At 33.7% G+C, this 15,040-nt stretch overlaps 1 protein-coding gene across 6 annotated transcripts in view; it reads left to right on the top strand.

Annotated features, from left to right (window-relative positions):
- The window catches only part of LOC119640662 (putative neural-cadherin 2), a 317,900-nt gene that overhangs the window by 214,322 nt on the left and 88,538 nt on the right, over positions 1–15,040 (top strand). The window lies entirely within an intron of this gene.

Here is a 15,040-nt window from a genome sequence, read left to right as displayed (position 1 = left end):
CAAAAAGGAATTGTTCACAAAAAAGGAAAAGAAATGACGTGAAGAAAAATTAAAAAAGTTTCAAATTAAAGAAACAAAAAAAAAAAAAAAAATAGAAAACATAAACTTATTAAAAAAAATGGTGTTTATTTAAAAGCAATCTGAAAAGAAGGATTGTCAAAAGTTTCTCGTCCGCATCTGTTACTGTGATTTAGAAAACCAATCCTTATCATCCTAGCGGTGCGGGCAGCATGTCAGTGCAACTGCATTAAAATTTACAGCAACTTGCTTATGTAAAATAATTTGGTGCAAAAGACAATCTCGCGTATATGTGTATATGTTCCCTTGGCTACTTGGAGTCGGTGAATTGGAGAATAAAACTATCTACAGTTAACATAAAGATAAAGAAAATTACTTCAGTGAATTTTGCATCAATCGTGTTGTGAAAATTGTTAAAAATATCAAATTTTATTCGAAAAATAATTAACGAAGAAATAATTGATGATGACGACATGGCATGAGTTTTATTAAATTGAAAGATATGTCAAGAGTTAAGATTTAATCTAACACAAAAGCCAAGAATTTGATTTCTGAAGATATTGATTGATTTCTTTGAATCAATTTTCAATTATTTTCTTGAGCTTAACTATTTGTTTACAAACGTAAAAAATATATGTTCTGCACCTTTTTAATCACCCTTTGATGCAAATAACCGTCTTTCTAAACTTTTACCAGCAGCAGATCAACGAGCTTTGCATAAATGTTTCGTGTAAGACTCTCATAACACTCTGTGGAGAAGGTTAAGATTTCCGTTAGTGTACGTTGTTCGATCGCGGATTACATGTATTTTCCCACCGCAAATTCGAAATTCTTATCTTCCTCTCTTCTTCTTTAACGTCGGATAAAATTTGAATTTTTATTCGGTTACCTGTAAAATTTCCTTTACTTTGCTATAAATTGACAAATGCGATGATTTTGTGCTACCTCGCAACTTTAAATCTGTTCGCAACATCTCCCGTTTTTGATATATGTGTTCATTTCTTCTTTACCTAACTAACGGTACATTAACTTTGCAAATTGTTTCATTTAACATTGCATTACCTCTCGTTCAGAGAACATACACTTAATTGTTTATTCCATTAACAATGTGATGACCTTAAAATTCACTAAACCAAACATCCATATGCTGACAGGTGTGCATAAGTGAAGCAAATTTAAACATTTGAAGATAATTAAAGCGGTGTTCATAAGGGTAACCGTTGACGCTTTGCTTTGTAAGTGCAATTAATGCACTTTTATCAAACATTAAATGAAAAACAGGAAAAAGAAACGAGCTGCGGTCAATGTTAATTTAGTGAGTGTCAAGCTTAATTGAAAAAAAACAGACAGACAGACAGAATACTAAAATTATTTTTGCTCTAGGGGCCCAAAAAAGTGTAAAACGATTGCCCCAAAGGACTTGAAGAACAAATGAGGAAACAAATTAATATATGAAAAATTTAACAGACACAATGCACAATGAAGAGCGTGTCCTCCATCCAAATGCAATTTGTTTTAAAATTTACTTCATTTTCTAATTGTGTTAACTTATCTGCGTTTCCTCTTAAAATATGTGCTGCAATGCCTACCTGTTAAGGTTTTAAAGGATTACTGACCGTAATGTGGAGTAAGAAAAGTCATTCAATCCCCTTTTAGGGCATTGAAAGGCGCATTAGCAGAACTTTAAAACTTAAAATTATTGTCAAAAATAACATCAACCAGAAGCATTATAGTAGGCCACGCCTTCAGAGGCTTTTAGAGTAGCGGGAAATGGTCGAAGAAATGATGCAGTGCGCACAATTTTCAGTAGTGTTCGTGCTTGGTTCAAAACCGGTCTGCCTACTAAATATCTTCGAAACATCGCAAAAATTGCGGATTGTCGCTTGAACACTAGGCCGGACGAACGAATAAGTAAGTTTGGTTCGATTCAAAAAGTAACTCTGGATCGATCAGTATAATAAAAGATGGGTTTATTTTGAAACACCCAAGCGCTCCAAGGTATAATAATGCAAACTATTACATTCATTTGTGGCTGGCATATACATTCAGCCGAATAAGCAACACTATTGAGATTAAAGGTTTACATTACAACATTATAGAAAAGATTATAGACCGCAAGCAAACAGCAAAATTAAGGTAAACAGTATATAATTTATTTGGACTTAAACCAATAAATTCGAAGGCTTATAACTATGAAATTATGGGAATGGATATCGATCAAAAGCAAAGGTCAAAGTTAAAGCTAACAATGTACAATAGTTTTAGGCTTAAAGTACTACCAAGCGAACCCAAGTTCAAATAACTATGTATATAGACACCCATAAAGTACGGCCCATCGCACACCGTTGCCGAATTCTGCTTGACAAAATTTAACTTTATGGCGGGAATCTTGGCAGTAAAAATATCGACAAGATTCATACAGTGTTCTTTATTTAAATTTTTTAGACAGGCGTTAAGAACGATTTCACACCTCCCCCGGAACATAACAGCCATCATCTTCTCGAATGTCATTGTGTGCTCGATTTTCGGCGGCTGCTTATCAGGAAGCTGCATTTGTGCAGCGAAGACTTAGAGTTGGAATTGACGAATTGTGCAATAAGTCATTCCGTTCATCGCCAGAAACTCGAAATACATTCCTTTGTTTGAAATTGTTTTGACTAAGTGTACCTTTAACAGAACACATGCAGCCGCCGTAATCGTTTCAACTATTTCATTAGGCTTGATGGCTGGCAGTAGCAAATCGCGATAAGAAAGCCGGATTTCGGGTTGGTGTCTTGTTTCTTATTAGAATGAAGTCTTAACAGTCTTAGTAGATTATGAAACAAATGCTCGGCATCATATCCCTTCAAAATCTGTTGACCGTCATCAACCTATTTTTCCTTTTCGGGCAAACATTTGCCTCAGTTTTCCGTTTGGTATACGAACTCCTATCCTGAAATACAAAATATATTCCCTTTCGATAAGTAGTAACATTTGCTAATTGAAAATTATTTCACATCGTCCACGGAAATGGCTAGAACGATAGAAACATTTATATCACATACAAGTTTTTATTGCCTACCAAAGTTTCGCTTCAGTCTTCCTTTTCTATTAACTTGTTACTTAACTGCAAACAAGAATGGTATATTGATTGTGTCGCTAAGACTCTTATACTTAAATTTCATCACCTGTCGATTAATTCAACATGCATTTCATTTCACTTTGATTCATATAACAACGAATATCTGCCTCTTACTAGGTTGACGCAAGTGTTTACACGAGTTGTGCACGAGATTATTTCACATTTAGCTCAGCAACGTTTCCATCTAAATTTGGTTATGTGAAAACAGAGAGGGGTAATCGAATTAAGTGTTATGTTACTTAGTCTACGATAAGTTTTCATTAACCGAGCAATGTAACAGAGTAAGCGATGTAAACAGAGTCACCATTACTATCATTATTGTTATATTTTTGGGTAAGATGACTTTTTTCTATTCTACGTTTCGATTCAAAATTTCTCGTTGTTAAGTGCTTATCATCGATTTGTTGGATTTTAGCAGCCCTCTTCTAAATGCTCTGCATATAAACTGTTCTCAAACTAAGTCTTGTATACCAAGTTTCATTCTGACATTTTTGTCTTAGATCCTTTTACACGTAAAGTGTTCCGCAAGTTATTGCGACTCTTGTCGCCAATCGCCATCTGTATAACGCGACTTTACCGTGCGACGTCGACAGGTAGAGCACCATTTAACTTCAACCGTTAAGAATGCATTTAATCAAGCATATTATTTTCGTGACAATACCGTCGTGTAATACATAAGCAACAAAACTTTATGCAAAAAAAAAATTTTCATTAATGAAAAAAAAAATTGTTTTCTTGCAATTTTTTTTTTTTTGCTCAACTACTTGTGAAATGTAAAGAAGCATGTAATAAAATTTTTTTTCTTTCGAGAAGTAACTCTTTTCCTTATCCATATAAAATTGCATTAATTAATAGATAGCTATTAACCCAGTTCTCATATTAGACAGGAGGATGTCATTTATGTAATCGTTATCATATATTCAATCGCTTAGTTCATATGTTTATTGCCTCCTCACTCGCTATGCATAAATAGATAAATAGATATATTTGCGTGTTTATATTGCTTCTATAAATCAATTCATTAGATTTGTGAGAATTCATTTGTTTATGCTTCACTTGGATATATGATGATTATGTTATTATTTGTTGTACTCGCAACCTACTTTGATAATTTTATTAATCAATCACAGTTTGTGTGACTTTATACCATTCATCGTTCATTTGATGCGTATAAAGTTGTTGACATCGCTCAACCATCTGTACAGGTTCACAATCATTTCTTCCAATTATATATATGCAAACATAACTGGTTTACTCAACCCTGTATATATACGATCTTATTTCTTGACTGATTTACATAAATTGGAAATATTAGCATTTTTTGATTGATTTATTCCGATTTAATGAAAATTTTTTTATTTAAATCCATGAATCTCGGAAATAAAATAAATCCCAAGCATTTGAATTGAAGTTACTTATATAGTAATAAATAACCACCATTTATATACAAACTATACGTCATTTAACTTGCATGCATGTCTGACGAATAACAAACGAGAAAGAATTATTCATGTTGCATGCAGGGCTTATAGCCCATATAGATACATACGAAATGAAGAAATCAATTTTTTTGTTGACAAATCGTTTTCGTATGATGTGTAAGGTCTAACTGAGTCTGGTAAGCTCAAATAGCTTTGTATATGATATCACAATATAAGAGAGTTATTATTGAAACGATTTAAAAAAACAAATAAATACTTAGATTAAATAAACAGGAAAATAAATAAAATTCTGTGCATTGATGTCTTTTCAATCAGAGTCTGTTGCTTTTGACATTGCATTTTGACATTATCTGCCAGTCCACCTGACGGCAAATCATTTTCATATTTTGAATCCACAGAAAGTATCATTAATACAATATCAACCCGGCAGGAGCAATCTTAACCGTTAACACAAATTGCGTCAGCTTATTTTGGCTTAGAACCATTGCTTAAGCCTGGCATTCATTCTCGTTTAGTAAAGCGATACATTGTCATGGCGGGCATAATCCCCGTTTTAACCAAGGCTTGGGACAATTTTATTTGAAGTTTTATAGCATGCTAACATAAAAAGATAAGACTTTAAGCATCTTTGCCGAACTTTGTTTTATTGCTTTCGTTGTTCGAGAAAAGCATTCGTCATTTTCTGATTTGTTATAGACTTGAGCAAAAATTCAAAACCATACTACATGCATTCTCCTTTGCTGGATCCATTTTCGTTTTGCAAATAATATATCACACAAAAATCCGGCCTAATTTTTTTTAACATCTTTACAGTACGATAAGAACTTTTAATTACAACAAGCAACTTCTCTTGACTCTAAAATGGGCTTTTGGGTTTTTTCTCTCTCTCTTGAAGTTTCTCTTTTCTTGTCTTTGCTGTGCACGTATACCAATTCCTTTATTCACTGGCCGTGCTGGCCGCAACATAAACAGGCTCGCCAAAATGTTGCGCAGTTCCTTACTCCTGCTTATGTACAATGCGCTTTTCATTTACAAACATTATAAGTCAATCTATAAAAAAAAATTTGGGAAATTCACTGTAGTTAAGCTTTGTTTCTGGTTCAGCTAAATACTCGAAAACAAATTTTTATAAATCAGTGACACTTTCCACAACCCTCCGCTTGATCTTGCACGTTTTTATTTTTCACATACCAAAAAGGCCGCTGTAGGTTTTTTTTAAAACATCGGCGCACGTGCCTTAAAACTTTTATCAAAAACATAAACCTTGAAGTCGATTGTTTATGTGCTGTCAGCAACGAAATCCCGCCTCTACGCCGGAGTTCAGTTCTACGGCTTGCAATATTGCTCTCACAAGTATCAATGTTCGTATAAATCTTCAGTTTTCGCTAAACATACGAAGACCTTGGCTTTGTATTTTGGTAAATTATAAAACGCTCGAGCTCTTTCGTGACACGTTATAAATAACCCCTCCTTTTTCTATTGTTTAACCTCTTAAGTTAGCTTATCATATGATTTCATTATGAATTTAAATTTAAGACTAAAAAGTAATTCATTTAACCATATAAACCAATGCGCACTATTTTTAACGTACTGAATTTTTTCATATATCCCTTACACGTTCGGTTGACACGGCCTGACGGTCGCGGATTTTCTGCAGCAATTGCTTGAGCTACAATTAAACTGCACGTGTTTTTACAGTTGAATCAGGTACCTGCCCATGTGTGCAATCAAAAAAAGAAAACGAATAACGAAACTCGGAACCCGAAAAAATGGTGTTCGAAGATAATTATTGCTAATCATCCACTCTCTCGAATCGAAACAGCCGACTACGAAAACAGTTATGCTTGTTACATTTGGACGTCGGTTACTTGCTAATAAGTCACTCTGCATTTGTACAAAACGTGTATGTAAGCTACGACTACGTGAGGAATCGTAACGATTATCGAGTCTGGTGTTCAGCTCTCTTTTTAATCAAAATGAAAGACGATGTTCTTGTATCTTGTTTTATTCAATTATCTATTCTCAAGTCCGTTTCAATATTTTTATGTCATGAGTTGCTTTGATTATGACGTCATTAGGTTCAACAAGTCTTCTAAAACAGAGTGAAATTTTGGTATAAAACTGCCGCAACGAAACTTTGCGCACCATTTTTGGCGGTAGATTTCTATCAATGCATCTTCTCCATGCACATCCATTTAAACTAAACTTTTGCCGTATCATTTGTCAAGGTACATAAAACAGTATGGCCTATAATAATATTAAGCCCTGGGTTGAAAAAGAGAAACGAAATTGCTTTTGAAACGATGCAATGTTTATTTATTAGAAAAACCGCATATGATATTCAGATTAAGTTATCTGAGCGGCAAGCCGCTAAAGCAAAACCACAATACGTTAGAATTGTCCAGAAACACAAATAAGACTTCGGAGTTGGTATCCTGCTGGTTTTCCCTTGAACGTATTTCGTTAGCCTCTTCATTCATCATATTTTTTATAGGGTTTGCACTAATGATATCCAAAACTTTATGGCAGATCGAATTCTTTATGTGGCTCAAAGCGTCGATTTCCTGAGCGAAATTGTTATCGAAGCTAGCATTGCTTTATTTTTTCGAAGCTATTTTTTTCTGGGTGGGCACATAATCCTCACAATTTTCAACTGGTTGACTTCAAATTTCAGATGCTTGTAGCTTCGTAAAAATGAATCAAGTTTGTAGACTATTTTTGCTTTGGTTGCTCTAATCGAGTTAAGTCCGCGTTTTAAAGGATATAAAAAAAAAAAATAAATAAACAAGAAAGTTATATTCGGCGGCGACGTTGACCCTATATACGGGAAATGGAAAAAAATAGAAATCTTCATACTCCTTTATATTGGGTGGACGTGACTGCTTTTTTTCATTTCTGTAGAAGTATTTTGTAGATATTCATATCGTGTGTCTGTTGTAGTTCATGAACAACACGGAAAACTTAGGTGTTTCTAGTTGTCATTGGAAAGACGTGCGATCGTTCTAGGCATGTTCCTTGACGGTTCGGGATATTTTTAAACTCACTTGCGGATTTGTAGGCGATATCTTCATTTTTACGAACGGGAGAAGCTTTGTCACAGATACTGCAGAGTTGGGCACAGACGGACAGAGGCAGGCGTGTAGTCCGAATCTGTAACTCGTAAAAGTTTATACGATTTAGCTTCCTTGCGTGTGTGAAGGTATCGAAAAAATAAGTAAACTTTGGTATGATATTGTATGGTATATAGGGTACAGTGTATATAGTACAGTATATTGCATAAGCGTGGTCAAGTTTTCTCATTTTGGTACAGGTACTACAGCATCACCCAGAGGCGGACAGACACACATTCTTAAATCGATTCGCAAATTTTTGCTGATCAAAACGTATACATATATTCTGTGAAATTCTTGAAGTTTCTTTCTGGACGTTCCGAAGGTTTGCAAAAACCTTCCCCATTCTTCGGTGATGAGTACAAACGAAACGTTTTCCTTGAAAGAATGCCGTTTTTCTTTAATTAGCACACTTTTCATTAGATGTAAAACAGTATTTCAAGATTTGCTCCCAGTTGTATATCGAAAGTTGCAAACTGTAGGAATACGGCCAACGAGGTGATTTTTCTTCCTAGAGGTATTTTGTTGCGAGACGTGTTTTGTTGTGATAAAAAAAAAAAAAAATATATATATATATTAAGTCCCTGAACAAATGAACAAAAGTCTTTTAAAAATTTTAAAATCCGCTTCAACACGTTGATTGTACTTTCGGGTATAAATTCTAAAAAAATTCATCGCTACTTTGATCTGATAATTTTTAAATTCTTGTACTTTTAATAACTGATGCTCTGAAGGTTGTTCTAAGCGATTACTTTTCCCGTCAAAGGAAAATAGATCGCAATTATTTCTTATACCTTGCTTTCGCTTCTAACTACAGCTTGCTTTCGCTTGAACATGTGTGCTAAAAAAAAGACAATTGATTGATTAATTGATTTTGAAAGCGTGAGATTTCCCTTTCAATTCTAAACATTAAAAGCGATAAAATTTTTGAATTCCAGCAGTTCTGAGAACAGTAAAAGCAAAGACGATAACTAACTTGACTCACAATCTCGATCTGATTTATTATTATTATTATTATTATTTTAATTTTAGACTAATGAATTGAATTCTTAGACTAAAAGAAGACATTGAGCACTAGCACCACAGGCTATCGATCTGATTTAACATGTATATCTTCTGTAAAATCTTTTACTGATAAAACAAGTGTACCGTTCTGAGCATAACTGCGTTATTAGCTTTATTTTGTCATAACACTCGTCTATGATTTGTGCTAGAGTAGTGATTATGAACACAAGCAGGTTAATTTGAAAATGACGATATCTTAATAAAACATATTCGATAATTGATTAAATTACTTTATTAAGAATTGATTAGATAAACATTATAACAGGGCTTTCGAGGCTTTCTTGCGTGCATCCATTGCGTGTCTATCACATCTGTTAGGTAGTATGCAAATTTCTTGCAGTTTTTCACTTTGAAATAAAAAAAAATAATTTTTTTTTATATATAAGGAATAAACAATATTATGTTGTACATTTCCATTTACTCAATAACAAGTTACAGCTTTTCAGGCAACTTCGCTGTACTCTCTTCATAAAACTTGTAGCCTTTTGCAACAAAAAAAATTGTATTTATATGAATTTACACTGGCATCTGAATTGACAGTTTCGCCGGATGCGGAATGATGAGTATAACGAAAGATATGGTAATCTGATGATGCAATATCAAGACTATTTGGTCCCACCCAAGTTCTAATAATTTTTGACGGGTGAGGAAAGGCATGTAAGGTTCTGCACTCTCGTTATGAAAAACAATATTTTTTCAATTGACCTATCCTGGACATTTCCGCTGCAAAGCTTCATTTCATTTGGTTAGCTATTCACAGTATAATTCAGGATAATTTTTTTTGTTACGTACTAGAAGCTCATAATATACAGTTCCTTTAAAATCGCACCACACTGACAGCAAAATCTAATTTTCGTGGATATCCGGTTTTGGTGTTGTGTGAAATGGCAGTAAAGCTTCCGCTGAAAAACTTCCAAAACGAAATTTCGCAAACCAGCTTTTGCAAGTGCGTTCTGCGACCGTATTGGTTTCATGCACATCTTTCTCTGTGTACTTCTGCAGCCCTTTTCCCCTTTTTGAAATAAAAAAGTAAAACATGTCTTATATGCTTACTTTGATTTTACGTTACAATAATTACGTCTCACTACTATAACATAACCGATCACTTTGAAAGTTATTTACAAAATTAACATAAGCCTGCTCTACAAAACTATATACACCTTTAAACATAATTATCTTCAAAAAAAGTTGTGCCACGAAAAACGGCAAGAAATCTCCCGACTACCTGATATATTAATAAGTTAAGGTTTAAAAAGGTTTCGAATCATTTCATAACACCGGAATTATTTATTCATTTGCATTCGTTTTCTGGTTTTGCTTGAGGAAATTATTAAATTTGTGTACTCTGTTTAAACGTAAACATTACTCGTTCTTGCTCAGTAAATTTTACGCTTGCACTGCCTAATGCCGACCAATTCGTATTTATAATGTTAGTTCGTAATGCTTTTCGAATTTGTATGTAACCTAATTAGTAATCCTGCACGCTTTTAAGAAAACATATTAAAATATTTGAGATTAATTACAATTTTGCTCAAGCTTCCTTATGATTGTAGATGCGTATACTTTCAATAAATTCAAATCTAATATGCTTGCAATCAATGGAAATTGCAATTAATTAAATTAAATATAACTCACAAAATAAGCAATAAAACAATCAAAGACCGAGATTATGAACAAATATCTAACCACATACCAAGGTAATGTATTTTAAGAGTCTTGCCCATAAAAATAAAGCCAAACATTCAAAAATTCAACAAAATATAATACAAAACCGATTTCATTGATGTAATTTATGGCAGGAGTCCTTTTAAGAGCACAGACCATTAAATAAGTAAAAATGTTATAGTCAGGTAAGATCGACAGGTAAGAGTTAACGCTAATATAAATTTTTCAATACAAAAAAATTGTTTTTGTTTTCGCTTAATCCTCTTGAATGTAAAGAAAAATCTTTACCTGGCACACTTCCATTTTTTCCCCAAATACTCCAAAGAAAATGACTGAGACCCCTAAAGATCTGTATTATAATGTCCCCTCTATTAATTTCTACAGTTTCTAATAGAATAATGTATGTCTTTGGAATGTGTGCACGAGTGTACGTTCATCTTCAAAAGCCTTACCAAGCAGAAATGCCTTCACACACAGAGGAAAATGGAAAAAAGACGAAAATAATTTATTATAATAACAAACATGTTCATAACGTTTACATAATATTTAGAAATGTAACGTGTTTATCTTTTTTTGTTATCGTTTTTCAAAACGACCCCCGAAAATCTTCTCCATCTTCATTCCCTTTATTAGATTAGATATTCCCTTTTGCAGAGAAATACGTAGAAAATTTGCGATAAGTTAATCGGAGCATTTTTTACTAAAGAAGGATTGACCTTGGTTTTTCGTCGAACATTTAACTTTTCGGTTACGCAAATTTTTTCAAAATTCCAAAGTATATCTTTGGCTGTATTCATGTCAATTAGATGATTGTTTTTTTCTTTTATGTTTCAATCTTTTTTCTCAAATACTTGAATACATGGGCTTCACCCATAACCTTCGTGATTGCCATTCCTTCCATCTCAAGAAAAAAATTGTCGATAATGCGAATCTTTAGGCTTATGGCCCTTATGACCCAAATTTGGCAAGGCTTGCCTTTCATAAAAGGATTTACATGAGAAGGCAGTCGAAAAAGAGCTATTTTGGATCAACATATGACAACTTCTTGCTGTATGAGCTTAGATTTTCTAAAAACGATTAGGTTACAAAATTAAGGTTACAAAAAACATTCCAACGCAAGAAAAATGCATAAAAGTTTAATATTAGAGACCGAGATAAAAAAGCTCAAGTCGAGTCTTTAATATTCTTTATATTTTATTATGAAAAGAAATAAAGTTTATTACTCATCTTAACCGAAATTATCGTTTACATTTCATACAAAAGTTTGTACAAAAACTTTTTGCTTTCGTTTGTAGCAAGTGTAGCAAGTGGTTAGTAAATAGCTGATGAATCCTTGACGCCAGAGGGAGAGCTAAATATACAAACGTTCGGACTATAAGCGCTGCCCCTAAAAACTTTTGAATTGAATGAATTTTCAGTGAATTAATGTTCCACTGCGGGGAAAAAGACAAGCATTATTTAACCATTGAAAGAGTCAAAGGTAGTCAAGCTTATTGCTTTACACTTTTGTTATTCACAACATCCACGAGACGCGCTTTTATCGGGCGGGGTTTCTTACGAATATATACGATAACTGGTTAGTTTCAGCAAAAGTTTTCTTGATGTCGCATCCGCAACTTGTGAGGAAAATGTGCAGCTGGTGATGGGCAATACTTCGAATAAAATATTTATCCTTTACGTATAATGAACGTGTGTTTACTATATAACAATTTCGGATTCGTATGTACATACCTAGTAATTACGGATTTATAAAAGGTCTGCCGGGAACCATTCTTACTCAGGCTATCTTGATACTTGAGAAAGATGTGCATTGTTAGCTGATATTGAGCATAAGTTCCCTATTAGTTTTATAAATTTCCTCTGATTATAGGTACATTCAAAAAACTACATTTTTCAATATTACGATTACGGCTGTCCGTTCTCCCTGGTACGGAATCAAAATTACATTTTCGGAGAAAAGAACTCATGGTCCATTTGAGCTATAAAAAATATGACATTATTATTTGTAAAGGGTATTTCGAAGGTCATCGAAATGATAATTTTTATAAAGTGCTGCTCATTTCCTTATTGTACAACAATTGCCTTCTATGAGCCATTTTAGGTTGAATTCGCTTTATTGTTAGTGCCGTGCAGTGCCAGAAATTTTTAATCAATTTTAGTTTTATCTCAGCAATGTTTTGCGAAGCAAAGTCGGTCGAGCAATACACGGCGCATGGCAGTTCAACGGAGAGTTTCACGTTAAACGTGATTATAAAAGTTCTGTGACGACATATTACGCACATCTAAATGTTAGGAAAGTCCCAGACAGATTAAAACTATTACTCTTAGCGTATTTCCAAAATTCAGCACAGAATGCTATTATCTCTCAAAGAAAGCTAACCGTAGCGTTGATAGGTTAGTCTCCAACGTCAGCTTACAACAGTATATGGTAAGTGAATCAAAATTTAGTGTTTACTACCCAATCTTAAATATTTTTAATCAACATCTCATCTCGTATGACTTTACTATAAAAGTTACACCAAAGTTCGATATGAAGCATATTTCCGGCACGCTTCCTAATCAAGTGCAGCTTTCCTTAGGTGCATAATAACGTTATCTACTCATAGAAATAAATAAATTTGCTGTACGAGTTCAAAAGTGTAATAACACGTGCGCGGAGAACTAAGGCTCTTCATAACTCATATGCACCCCCGCACAGATGGTGTACTTTACCAACCATATACATGAAACATTGTTGATGTTGTTTTGCCAATTTCAATATCGAATATATAAAACTATTTTATATGTTAATAAACTTTTGCGAATACGCACACAATATTCGCTTATCGTATCTACGGCTGTGCAAGTCTTACCACAAAACAAGAGTGCAATCTATTCGTAGCAGTGTGTTCATGTTGTTTTTCAAATTGTTGAATATTTCAATAACAAACGCTTTATTTCAAAAAAGGAAAGCAAAATTGATACCAAGATGAATAAGAATGTAAACAATAGCCGACTGTGTTGTGTATGCGTGTATGAGTTGGTATTGAATGCTTACAATTAATTTCACTCTAGCTTAGTAATTTCAGAATTTATTGTGAGTCATTAAATGCAGTAGTAGCAGACTGTAAATTCGATCTATAGAATAAATGCTTTCGATTATTAGTGAAATGAAAAATTTCAATTATAGTTCGCCGCAGTAGGCCGCCCATGTTCAACAAAGAATACAATTTTTATACATAGTAATCTATTGAATGAATGTGTTATGTTCGATATACTTTCGCACTTATAATAAATTTATCGAAAACTACAGTCTTTACGGGATATGCATAGCATTATCGCACCATATCTGCATTCCTTTGCTCGATAGTCATCTGACAAAAACGTAATTCGTTCGCCGGGGCTTAAGGGTACAAAATATTTCAAATCATTTTAATAAACGCTACTTTTGGAAATTTAAATTCAGGAGTTGGGAAGAGACACGCTTGGGCATAGGCAAAGATTTTAATTGAAGAAGGGTCTTAAGAGAATTTCATTTTATCAAACTGCAATCACTATGAAAGTCGCTATTCGCGGTCTCATGTAATACATGAACGTATTCATAGTTTTTTTTTTTTTTGTATACATAGTGTGCGTGTGTGTGTGTATGTGTATGTGTATTGCGAAAAAAGGAAGCGATTAAACCACCTATCTTCCTTCATTTCTCTATCGCAAAAGCGATAGACGAATGGATATCTTTACAGTTTGTCGAGACAAAGATTCATACCGACCGGGTTTAATCGAAAACGAAGGGAGCGTTCAAATTTCGTGCGTATGCATCTTCAAAATCAAGTTGATGTGTTTCTTTCTTCTTTAGTGGCATTGCCAGCAATCTACGTAACATATTTTATGAAAATAAGAAGGTACTATACTATATTCGGTAACCTTTTCAAATAATTATGACAGATTCCGTTCGAATTGTGTGTCGATCTTTTTTTTTATTTATTTATTTTTTTATTTGACCAATTATACGGTGATGGGGGGGAATAGAAAGTGATAGCGAGTAAATGGGGCCTATTGGGTGTGTGTCCATTAGATAAGAGTGATGTATACGCCGCGTAAGCATCCATAATAGCTACGACAAACTCTGCTCTGCCGCGCTGAAAATTGAATCCCCAACACAGACTTGTTAGCCGTTTGGTTATCTACTGTGCTATACACCTACTCAATTATGGTGATATTGTGCCGTTTGGATTCTCTGAGTGATAGAGAACACAGTGAAAATTGTGCAACGTATGCCAATTAAAAACGCACGTCACAAACCAAATAAGATACAAATTACAGAACTTATGTTTCGTAATAGTAAAAATACAGTTCGATATATGTTCGAATTATGTGAGTAAAGTTTTGATACTGAATAGGTTGAACTGAGAAATAGCCTAACAATTCTCAGCAAGCATATCACCATGTTGATGATACGATTACTTACTCTTTCTAATAGTGACAAAATTAATGTGAATTACAGTGAATCACATCTTATAAGCTACATTGTTCAATGTGAATAATAGCAAAAGCTTCATAGTTCGATATTTGGGGCTTAATTAAAATACATATATGTGTGTAAGATATGTATACATAAGTGTTTGTAATAGTTTGAGCAA

The sequence above is a fragment of the Glossina fuscipes genome, unplaced genomic scaffold (genome assembly GCF_014805625.2).
Source record: "Glossina fuscipes isolate IAEA_lab_2018 unplaced genomic scaffold, Yale_Gfus_2 121, whole genome shotgun sequence".
Taxonomy (NCBI): Eukaryota; Metazoa; Arthropoda; class Insecta; order Diptera; family Glossinidae; genus Glossina; species Glossina fuscipes.
The sequence above is the reverse complement of the archived record's forward strand: the minus strand, read 5'-3'. Positions and strand labels throughout refer to the sequence as shown.